The sequence below is a fragment of the Microchirus variegatus genome, assembly GCF_963457635.1.
Source record: "Microchirus variegatus genome assembly, chromosome: 21".
Classification (NCBI taxonomy): Eukaryota; Metazoa; Chordata; class Actinopteri; order Pleuronectiformes; family Soleidae; genus Microchirus; species Microchirus variegatus.
The window spans coordinates 9,701,862-9,714,056 of NC_139822.1; the positions used below are offsets into that span (position 1 = coordinate 9,701,862).

Sequence of the window (12,195 nt, forward strand, 5' to 3'; positions counted from 1 at the left end):
AAATTCCTGTTTTTATTAATAGCTAAAACTAATTCATCGTCTTTGTCACTAGAGACTTTGAATTCTCCTGCTCAACCTGCCAAATAAAATGATTAAACTAATCTTTCTGTATAGTATCTTTATATTTTAAATAACTGAATTGTCACTTTGTACAATGTGTCCAAATAAAAAAAATCTTAATTGTACTATGTTTCTATCCCGTTTTTTTATATATAATTTTACAACAATCAAACATAATAATGTCGTCTTTTGAAAACCGTGCTGCTTTTTTCGTGCAGTTTCTATAATATAAATAAACCCAGTGTTCACAAAATAAATGTAAAACGAATATAATATTGGGTTGTTAAAGGAGTACAATTTTGGAAATGCATAAAATCATTATGTAATTATACAATCTTGCATAGAAAAATAATCAAAAATTCGTTTAAAAAAAAAATGCTACTTTAATCCCATGCTCACCATAAAAATAGATTTACTTTAACTGATTATTAGACCAAAACTAAATATTATCATTTCTTCAGTGACTGATGTTAAGATTTCAATCAATAATCATTGAGTAATTTAACAGTAAACTGTAAATATAAAGTTACAGCATTAAATAAAGTGTACTGTCTATTTATTAAACGATCTAATCAAGTCCCTTTAGGATCTATTTTTAGACCAATTTATTTTTCCAACTCAGATTAATTTAAAATAACCACACAATTACATTGCCCATCCAGTCTAAACCATAATGTCAGTGTGTCTCAGCAGGTGAAGACCACCTCTCTCTCTCTCAGCCAAAGAAAATACTCAAAGTTAACTGCAAACTAACACTTGTACATTTTCACAGAGACATGTTCAGCAGCTCTGTCAGTGATCAGTGACACAACTGCAGAGACAGTGTTTGAGTTTTAAACTTATCACTGAAGAGAACTTCTTTAATGATAAGTGCAAGTCTCCACTGTCTCTGCAGTTGTGTCACTGATTACTGACAGAGCTGCTGAACATGTTTCTGTGACAATTGTTAGCTGTTAACTTAGCATTTTATTTTGTTTATACTTTGTCAGATTATTTGACTTTAACTCTAGATTTAATCTTGTTAATGTCTAACTTAGTTCAGCAGCTCCTCTGATAGTCTTGTTTGTTATAATTATTCTCTGTGCAGCTTGTGTCACTCTACATTTATACTTAGTCATTTTTTCTACATTTATACTTAATACATTTTTTTTTATATACTTAGTAATTTTTTCTACATTTATACTTAATACATTTTTTATACTTAGTAATTTTTTCTCCATGTTTTAATGCGTTTAACTTTACTTCATTCAGCAGCTTCTCTGGTTGTTGTACTTTGTTATAATTTGTTATCCTTAGCTCCAGTGTTAACTGGTTCATTGAATGTACTTAGTAAATTTGTTTTACTTCTTCTGTTCCTTATAATAAAGATACACATGAAAAAAAAAATTATGCTTGGAATATTTTTGAAAAAACAATTTGAAACAAAGTGTAGTTCAAGTTTTTATTTTGAAACACAACAATCCCTGCATTGCACTATCTAAACGCATGTTTCTCTCTGGACATTGAGAGCTCAAGGGATTCTTGAACACTCTTCTTCCAAATGGCAGCAAATAGACAAAACTGAAGTTCTTGCAAGAGTCCATCTTCATTCTGGAAGACAAAGCACAACAAGTTCAACACAAACACCACAGAAGTGGTGACATGCTGCAAGACAACATACTCACATGATGGTGCAGTTGTCTCTTCAAGGAGCTTCTGGTTTCTCAGCCAAGTGGAGCATCATCTCAACAGCATCCTGCAGAACACAAGACACCAAGTTACACATAGACAAATGGACCCTTGTTTAGCAGAACACTAATAAAGATTGTCCATGTGAGACACAATGACAGTCAACATAAGGCTGGGTATTCACAATCATTTGGATTGTGGCTAACAGGAAGGACACGTGGACTATAGCAGTGAAGACGCAACATAAGTCACTAACACTACAAAACACATCTAGGTCATTTAAACCAAACTTTTAGTCAGATACTCCCAATTTAGTAAGGGCACAATGGAAGACCTTTAAAAATGACATCTTCAGGTGTTGGTGTTAGCATTAGCATTAGCATTTAAAGATCAAGGTCTTGCAGATTAGCAGCTTGTTGCATGAATGACTCAAATCTAACAGCCCTTTTGGATTGTGGGTAACAGGAAGGACACGACTATAGTGGTTAAAAGACGCAACATAAGTCACTCTAACTTGGGGACATGGGCAATTTCTAAATCAGTTAAAGTTAGACATGAGTCAAGGAGCTGTGACACTAAAGCAATGTAAACCCAACTTTTAGTCACTTACTCCAAATTAAGCAAGGGGACAAAGAAGGAAGTTTATAAATGACATCTTCAGATGTTAGCATCTTCCAAATTAGCAGCTTGTATGAATTGCATTTGTGGCCAACAGGAAGGACTATGAGAGTGAAAAAACCAATGCCAGATTGAATAAAAGCAAAATGCAACAAGTAACTTTGTTTAAATGCCTTTGAGCAAATGTTTATTAAACACAACTGCAAACAGTTTCTGTGAAGTGTACCTGAGGTGGTTCACATCCTGCATTACACCTTCAAACATTCCCAGAGTCTGAAGTAAAGACAAGAAAAAAAGGGTCAAGCACATTTGTAAGAGGTCAATAAAGGAAAACTGCAGATTATAATCTGTCCTCTGGCGCCATTTTGTGGTCAAACAGTGACGCTGGAGATTTACCTGCTTCTCTCGCAGATTGTCCAAGCTTCAACTGCTGCAGGAAGTCAGGAATCCTGAAAAAAAAATACAAGTTTATAAGAATAAAGAGCAAGAGGAGAATGTGAAATTTAAAGAACATTAAATGGTTAAAGGAATCAAACATTTAAGTCACTAGTCAAGGCAGCACTGGCTTAATGCATGTGTGCCATGATGTTAAAAAAACAACATTTCTCTATAGAAAATGGTGCAGGGACTAAGTTTAAGATGCCATTATCCCCATTTGCTACAATTGCTGTGAGCAAGTGAGCACATTTGAGGATGTGGTTACAAAAAAAAAAATGACCTGATGCAAGTCTGCTGCAGAGACTCAGGATGGAGCTTCTGTTCCTTGTCCGAGTGACTCTGAACAGGAAGTGATGCTGACTCTGGGCAGAAGCGGAATAAGAAGAACAGGAAGTGAAGAGGCTGATTCAGGTCGTGTGTGATGGCTTTTTCCTTCACCTGGTGATGAATAATGATGCAAGTTAATGGAATTCCACTAGTTTTCTAATTATCTACTGAAGACAATAGATATCCTGCAGAAGACAAGACACCAAGTTGGACATAAATGACAAATGGACCCTTGCTTAGCAGTACACCAAGAAATATTAGGGTCATTTAAACCCAATTCATCTGCATTCAAACAAATTTGACATTAGCACAAGTATTTAAAGATCAAGGTCTTCCAAATTAGCAGCTTGTTGCATGAATCCTAAAGCCTTTTTGGATTGTGGGTAACAGGAAGGACACAAGTCACTCCTACTTGAGGACAATATCTAAAGCACTGAAAGTTAGACATGGGCATCAAGGAGATGCAAAACTAAAGCTTGATACACATCAAGGCAATTTAAACCAAACTTTTAGTCAGTTACTCTAGGTTTAAGCAAGGGGACAATGGAAGACATTTAAAAATGACATTAGCCTACAACATTAGAACAAGTTTTCATAATGAGTCCGATAGCTTTTTTGGAATGTGGCTAACAGGAAGGACACAAGGACTATAGTAGTGAAGAGAAGACTACAGCGTGAGAGAATTTACTCCAAATTAAGCAGGAGAGGATGGAAGAAATTTAAAAAACATCTCCAGATGTCACCAACATGAGAAGTATTCAAAGCTCAACATCTTACAAATTAGCAGCTTGTTGCATGAATGTGGCCAACAGGAAGCACTATGGTAGTGAGTGGAAAAAATAGAGTCCAGATTAAATAAAAGCAAAATGCTTCACCTCAAATCAAACAAGTAACTTTGTTTAAATGCCTTTGAGCATATGTTTATTCAACACAACTGCAAACAGTTTCCATGAAATGTACCTGTGCAGATTACTTGAAGGGGTTGACTTCCTGCATGACTCCTTCAGACATCATCCCCAGAGTCTGAAATAAAGACGAAAGGGTCAAGCACATTTGGAAAAGTCCAATAAAAGGAAATCACAAGATTAAAGTCCACCCTCTGGCGCCATCTTGTGGCGAAACAGAACAGATAGTGGATGGGGATTAACCTGCTTCTCTGGCAGATTGTGGACAAAAGCTTCCACTGCTGCAGGAAGTCGCACACAGGCCAGAATCCTGAAAAAGAAATGCACGTAAAAACAAAAAACCGAGCAAGGGGGAATATAACATTTAAAAATAAAAATAAAAAAATCAGTCTTGCAGCTCGTACCTCTGGCTGCATGGACTTCAATGGATGTACTTTGTAAGAAGCGGCCGGTCTGCAGGCCGTGAGTCATGGCGTCTTCTTTCACCTGGTGATGAATAATGATGCAAGTTAACGGGAAAAAAAAAGGAATTCCACTAGTTTTCTATCAAAAGTCATTATCTACACACCTCCTTCGTGTGTCTCGGTGTTACCGCTGGAACCTACAAATGGATGAAAACAAAAGTTTAGTGAAAGGTGGGAATCTTTCGCAAATGTCAATGAGACGAATTGTTCAGCTTGATCCAACGGAGCCGGAACAAGTCCTAGATACAAGGGTTTTGGAAAGAGAGTCACTTATTAAAGCGTTAGTTCACAAAAATGGCAGAAAGTTGAACGGGGTTTGGTTTGTGGCACTCACCGAACAGACATCACGGCGGGTGGATGAGCAGTATTTCAGCCGCAGAGTCTGTTAAAAAAAAAACAAAGACACGTTAGAAAGAAACAACGCGTTCAAACGTGAACAAGATTAAAGACAAAAGGATCAACTGAGCGTTTTTACTTCACCTTCAGTTCAGGCTCAGCTGCTCAAGTGATGATTCACTGAGGTTCAGCGGAGAATGAAGCATTTGAAGGAGTTGACTTATATACACACACACACACACACACACACACACACACACACACACACACACACACACACACAGGTGTCAGTGGTTGGCCTAATCACCTGCTCATTTACGTCACCTGTGATACCTGGCCGCTGGGGGGCGTGGTCTCTGCTCCACGTGACCTCGCGTGCTTCTCTTTTTAAAACAGTCGTTTTTGTCTTTCATACTAAAACTACTTGTAAACAACAATATAAACTCTACCTCCTATCACTATATTTAAAATGTATATGTTATTGTTTAAATAGTTCATTCACTGTGTAGAAAGTATAAGACTTTTTATTCCGCTGCTTCCAAAATACAGCTTTTGAAATGTATGTGGTCAGTTTACAGTGATGTTCATCTGAGAAATGAGAAATAAACAAACACAAAGTCACATTTAAACATCGATTACAAATGGTTTTAATTCAACACTGCAAAACCCACATTAACGCTGTCTCTGCTGGACTTTGATCACTTTTTATGGAGAAATTTGACATAAAAAAAGATGGAATTTAGGCTCCACAGAAAGACAGATGTGTAAAAGTCAAAAAAACAGGAGAGCATTTGAGATTCATGTTATTATTGTTCATATTCATCTCATTTAAATACTTTAAAAAGACCTATTTAAAGAATTGATCATACATTACAAAGAAATATGTGCTCAGTTTATACTCTTATTGTCTATTTCTGGATTTTTCCACACAGTGTTTATTTAAATAAATAAACCAGAATCAGGAAAAATACATTTCATTGTACTCGCAACATAAAAAATGAGGTAGTGCTTATTTATTGATTGACACAACTTTTTTTGGAGGTGTAAAACGAGCAGAGTATGAACAAACATCTGTTTGGATTTTTCAGAAACTTGATCAAAAAGACACAATTTAGTTCTGGCAACACGTTTGAAAAGGACAAATGACTCAAATTGTACTTTCAAAAAATCCGTTTTGTGTTTTCTTCTCGGATTAAACTGAACAAATGACAATTCTGTTACAATTCAAAAACAGTAGTCGGGAAATAAAACATGGAGGTGAAGCGATATAAAGACCAAGATGATTTTTCCCACTAATTCAACTAGAAGTCGATCAAATATGAAATCGTTAACCACGCAACGCACATATATAAAGTGCTGCTCCCTGTGTGTACCAGAAACATCTTAGACATTTAATTACAGCAACAGTGGATTAAAAATAGTGATTAAAAACAATAAAAATAATTCTCTTTTACGGCCAGGAGGTGGCAGTAGGTGGGGGTCACGCGGAACCCGTGGCGTCCTGCAGCTCCTCTCTGATGGCGTTGAGCCCGCGGACTTTGTACGTGCCCTTGACGATGAAATGGAGGATCTTCCCGATGTCCTGCAGGTGGACCTCATACTCCTGCGACACCATTTGAATCTGATGGAGGACGGGAGAACGTTAAAACGTCGGAAAAGTGAGTTGTCAAAAACCTCCTAGTTGCTGTAAACGAACGATAGAAATCCTCTTTTCTGACGCTGTTCTGTCAGCCGCGATGTTTCAGAGTGAACTTTCACCCCAGAAGACAGAGTCTTGTGATTGGCCAGTACTATTCAGCACAGCCACTCTCAGAAGTACAGCTCCCCCTTCTGGAACGGTGGATGCACCGCTATTCATTATCAAAACATTGTTTTAACAGTGTTTAAAAATAGCTTCTTCACGACTCCCCGCCTCAGTCCCTTTGACGACCTTTGACCCGGAGTCAGACCCAGAGTCAGAAGACACTGTTGCTCGTGAAACACCTCCACAACAGACGTTATTCTTCTTCTGCGGTTTAATGTACGTAACCGGATGTGCCCGGACTAGTGCCCAGAGCAGGCATAGACATATAACAGTAGACGCCACATCGACCGCTACTGCCTATTGGCGCTGACGAGCCGTGGGGCCGCCATCTTGGACAGGTCGGCCGCTCCACTCTGTCTATCTGTTTGACAGCTCAATGCGCACTTTATTAATCGTAACTCTGAATTCAAAACTTATTTTCACAGGTTTTTTTTTTTTGCTGCAAACGTCAAACATATAGCTGTGATACAGAACACATGGTTCGGCGTATTTTAATAGTCATAGTGGGATTAACAGTAATAGAATATTCAGATGTATGATATATGTGATATGTAGGAGGGGATTATAATCTGATATAATCTGAGGCTGCATTCTTTCTGACGCAGGCGGAGGAAATAGATATTTTTTTACCCTGGATTTTGTCTCTCAGGCGACGCGAAGCTCGGTGTCATGAGGGTCAAAGTTCGCGATCGCGTCTTAACGTAAGACGCGATGTTTGCGTCCTCAGCCGGAGACGAAAGACGAGGACGATCGCCAACGTAGCAAAGATTCTGTCGCATTTTTTTTTTTTAGCAATTTACATGACAACAAAAACTGTGGTAACCGTGGTTACGTTATTTTTTTACATGGTATCATCCAACAACGTGCAAAGGGGGCGTGGTCAAGTTAAGTTTTCGTGATGAGGTACTAACCGCGTTAGCCCGTTTTTCTTTTGTATTTTTTAAATATTGCAGGTTTTTGTTTTATTTTTAAAATTGAAACGTTAACTTGCGAACACTTTGTTCCGTCTCAGCGAGCTAACGGGTAACGGCTAACAGCTGCAGCTAGCGTTAACCTTTATTTTTAAAAACCGACGCGAAAACGCGACGTTAGCTCATGTAATTATGTACAAAAAGAAACCGATATAATTTATTTTGTCTCTTTTAGAAAAAGTCTATGAATGTTCAAGAACGATGTTTTTACTCTTGAATAATTTGCTAATATAAAAACAGGGAAAAAAAAGACACAAACACTAAACGAGTCGTATTATCACGAGAGATCGGACGTCGAGATTTTTACGAATGAAATAGAAATATATAGATTCTATTAGAGGGGAAAAACAGAAGGTGATTCCTGCGAAAAGATCTGGAAGCAAAACGTGTTTATGATGTTTTAAAGAACGCGTCTTTATCTTCACTTTATATTCATTTGTCAAACACATTGATTTTAATGCACTACATTTTCTGTGTGAAATGTTTTAAACGTTAACTCTGGTTTGAATGTGATATTTTCAGACGATCAGAATTATATTTACGGTGCTAAACGTTTAAGATTAAAGCGAAGTAGAATTAATTAAAGCAACATTTTAAACAAATTTGGCTTCAAGAAAAGAAACTAAATTCAAAGATAAACATCAACATTAAGTTGAGTCTAAATGTGTTTTTCCTTCAAATGTAAAATGAAACAGAAAAGAATGAGCTCATGTTAGTCCTAGTCATTTGCTGACCTCTGGTGGTGACCAGTGGAAAATACAGCAAGAGAACCACAACAAGAACTACAGACTGGTTTTTATTTCTGCGATTCCTCGTAAACTCGTTCGTGGAATGAAACTCGTCAGTCGGACTTTTTCTCAGATTTTGTTGTGTAGTTTTTTAGCGGACGGACGAATCAGGGCTCGTTACAGCGATGATGTCACAACAGGAAGCAGGAAGTGGAGGCTTCGTGTTTGTGTTTGTTCGCGAATGTTCTACAAAACATCAGGATTTTTATTTCCTTTAAAGAAAAAGCACTTTGTTCCGTTTCTCCGTTTATTTCTCAGTCAAATGTAAACTGGCGTTTTTTTTTTCTTTTGTATTTTTAAATAACGTCTTATTTGATGTGACGTAAGTCTGTCAATGTAATAAATATTTCAAACGTTTTGACAATAAAAGGTGCTTTTGTTTTTATTTTATTGCCCGATTGGAATCACCTGAAAGTCATGAGTGGGTGAAAGCAGCAGCCAATCAGGACGAGACTGGATAACCACGCCCCCTTCTCAGCCAGGTGCAGGCGATCAGTAAACGACCAGGACGAGGACGAGCAGCAGCATAAAAGAAGAGTTAACCCTGTAGCATTAGCGTCCAGCCCTCCTTGGGTGAAGACGAGCATGTCCTTTAAATCACATCATGTTTTCACCTAGCATGCTAACCCTGGTCATGTCCATGCTAACAGGCCTCCCAACTTGAGCTGTGACGCTACGACACATGGTCCAGAACACGGCGGCGCAGCTGGTCTTCCATCACCCTGAACGAGCCTGAATGTCGCTCCACTGGAGCTACCACATTCAACCCACTGATGCTAACCTGCTAGCCTACAACAAGCTTCAAGGCTCTTCTTCCGCCTACTGAAGATCCAACAACCAAACACCTACCTGACCAGCGGCGTCCATCTTCTGTCCAAGCACTTTCCTTTTCCACCATCTCCTCTAGAAGCTACGGCTAAAAGCTAGCTATGAGCTAAAGCACATTAGCATGCCATAAATTTTCAGTGGCAGCAAAAGGTGTCGCTACGCATCAAAGCATCTGCTAAAAACATGACAACACGGTGAATGGTTGATACATTTATTTCCTCCATGTTAGCACATAGAATATATTTATATACATATTGCTAGCTAAAGCGTTTTAAAAAAAAAGAAAAGAAAGAAAACAGACCACGATTAATATTTTACATGTGGACGAAACAGAAGACGTTAAAGCGGTTTGAACTCAAAGTTACTGACAAATAAAAGTGTGAAAAAGAAAACAAAAAAACGTCATTGTCTCGTTGCATCGAAGTGAGGGAGTGAAAAAACTTCCTCATTTACATCGGACGAGGAGGCGGAGCCACAGATTCACTCATGCAGGTAAAAAGAAAAGTGAGAAAACAAATCCTTTGAGTCTGGATGGACAAATATAAAAAGAGTGAGAGCAGCAGAGGTCAAAGGTCACACTGAACCCGTCATGCTTTTATTTACTGGTTTGGTTTTAAGAACAAAAAAAAAACACGTTAAATTGATCGTACGTTAAAGGTGCGGCGCGGCGTTTCACGAAAATCGAACAAAAGAAAAGTGGAGGAGACTCGCGGTGAACGTGACTCAAAGGTCAAAGGTCAAAGGTCGCGGTAACAACGATAAAATGTTGTACATTGTACAAAACGAGAGCTAACAGTCGTCCCGAGGGAAACGCAGGTTTGTGTGGATCACGTTTATAACTATGTACATGAAAAATGTGACGGACGCTTTATTTACATGTAGTGCAATAATGGTGAGGAAAGAGAGGGGGCGCCGTTGTGGCTGCGAGCGCCCCCTGCTGATCAAAACATGGCACGGATTTCAACTCATTACAGAAAGACACTCTCCCCCGCACCAAAGTCCACAGAGACACGGGAGTGATCCATTTCCTGCAGTGACACAAAGTGACCACACGAGGCAGCAGAGGACCAGCAGCTCCTGTGTCCCCCGCGAGCTAAAATCACTGGTTTTCTCTCTGGACTTTGGTGCAGGGAGAGTGAGTGGTTTACAAACGTCTGTAAAACAAAAAACAAAGCGGGATTAATGGTTGAACCTGGTTGTCAGCAGCAGGGGGCGCTCACAGCGCAGTCAGCACCGAACAGAAACTGTGAGATCCAAACAAAACATGAGACCTTTTCTTTTTTTAAGTGATGCACTCAAACAACGAGACATAATCCAGTTACCCTAATCTCTGCAGATTATAATTCCTAACTGACTTAAACGCAACAATAACGCGTTAGTAAAGTCAACGTTTAACTTCCAATTAGCCTAAAAACAAACAGGTTTGCAGTGATTGTGATTCGCTAATTGCGTTGCTACAAATTGCGATTTTTATATGTAAACAAATATAGAAATCGCGATTATTTTTCTCTGACGTTTTAAAGGTCCAACGGGATTTATCCGCAAGAAGTTGAATGTACGACACGAGTAGGTTTTAATCAGCTTTACAATAAATATCGTACGTTTAGAGTGTTTTAGATGTGCGTTAGCCAAATCCCTGCGCATGTTTCGCATTTTTTTTTCAGCAGAGATAAACAGCTCCGCCCACATAACCTGACGCAGATAACGATAAAACTCGCAGTCTGACAAAACAGTTAGCTTACATTTCACAAAAAATTAAAATGCGTTTGTCACAATCTGCAGTCTCAACATTAGATGTCGCTGTTTCTCACACACTGAACCTTTAAAACTGGTTTCTGAACGTTCTACGATCTAATTTAAAGATATCTAGATATTTATCGCGATGATTATCGGTAGTGACTTTTTTAAATTGTTTTCGGGAGGGTTTTGGCTGCATAGTCGCATGTAGCTAACAATTAGCATGGGTTAGCAAAATATATACAAACTTGAGAAGAGAACCTTCTTTTTAAAGGGAAATAAAAGCATGGTTGGCTCCACCCACTACTTCAGAATTAACGGTAATTCCCCCCCCGACTGTAAAACGTGTTTTTTATTCCTCAATTCAGTCGCGTCTACATAACGAAGAAAACTTTAAAAGTTACATAAAAAAAAAAAAAAAAAAAAATTAGCAATTTCATTGCCAAAAGGTTTTTTACGCAAAAAGAATAAAAATCTAACGTTGAACTAACGTCATTTTGTCGTTCACATTTGCATAAAGTTTTATATTGGTCCATCCGTCTTCAGCGTTCAACAAACTCCTGCAAACTTTTTTTTGTTTTTTTTACCGTAACGAAAACAAAGAAGAAGAAGAAAAAGACGACGACGTAGTTTTTGTCGACATGCAAGCGAAGAAACAGGCACTGACCACCGACGACAGCAACGACTCTTTACTTTACAAAATCAAACCAGAGAAAATCTTTAAAAATTTCACGATAAAAATGACGAAAAAACAAAGACGCTCGGGGGGGAAAAATATTCACACTTTTTTTTCTCCTCGTTTTTCGTAGAAGAATTCAGGAGAATTTCTTCAGCCAAATATCTCAGTTTGGACATTTTACAACATCAGGGAGTTTAATATGTGCAAAAACATAATGTGAATAAAAAGGTAGTAAAAGTGTCAAATCACAAAGATCCAGCTCAGGAAAAACCCTCATACATTCTCTCTTTAGGCCCCTCCCCCCCAATTTAGGATACATTTTAAAACGTTTGACTCGTAAAATTAGTCAAATTATTTTAAACAAAACAGATAATTGTGCATAATAATAATAATAATAATGTTCATTCTAATTATTAACAAATGGAAGATTTCGGCGTCTTCTAAGGCCGACCTCGTGACCCTGTTCCCAATGAGAAGAAGAAGAATTTTGATTTTTAGGTAGAAATTAGAAAAGCGCAATCGTTTCATGGGGGAAAAAAAAGTCAATTAAAGGAATAGTTTTGTTTTTTAAG

General features: G+C 38.1%; 1 protein-coding gene across 1 annotated transcript in view; it reads right to left on the minus strand.

The window, feature by feature from the left end:
- Positions 1 to 12,195, minus strand: part of LOC310942586 (tripartite motif-containing protein 16-like) — a gene marked incomplete at its 3' end in the record, with an annotated part of 323,438 nt that overhangs the window by 157,426 nt on the left and 153,817 nt on the right. The window lies entirely within an intron of this gene.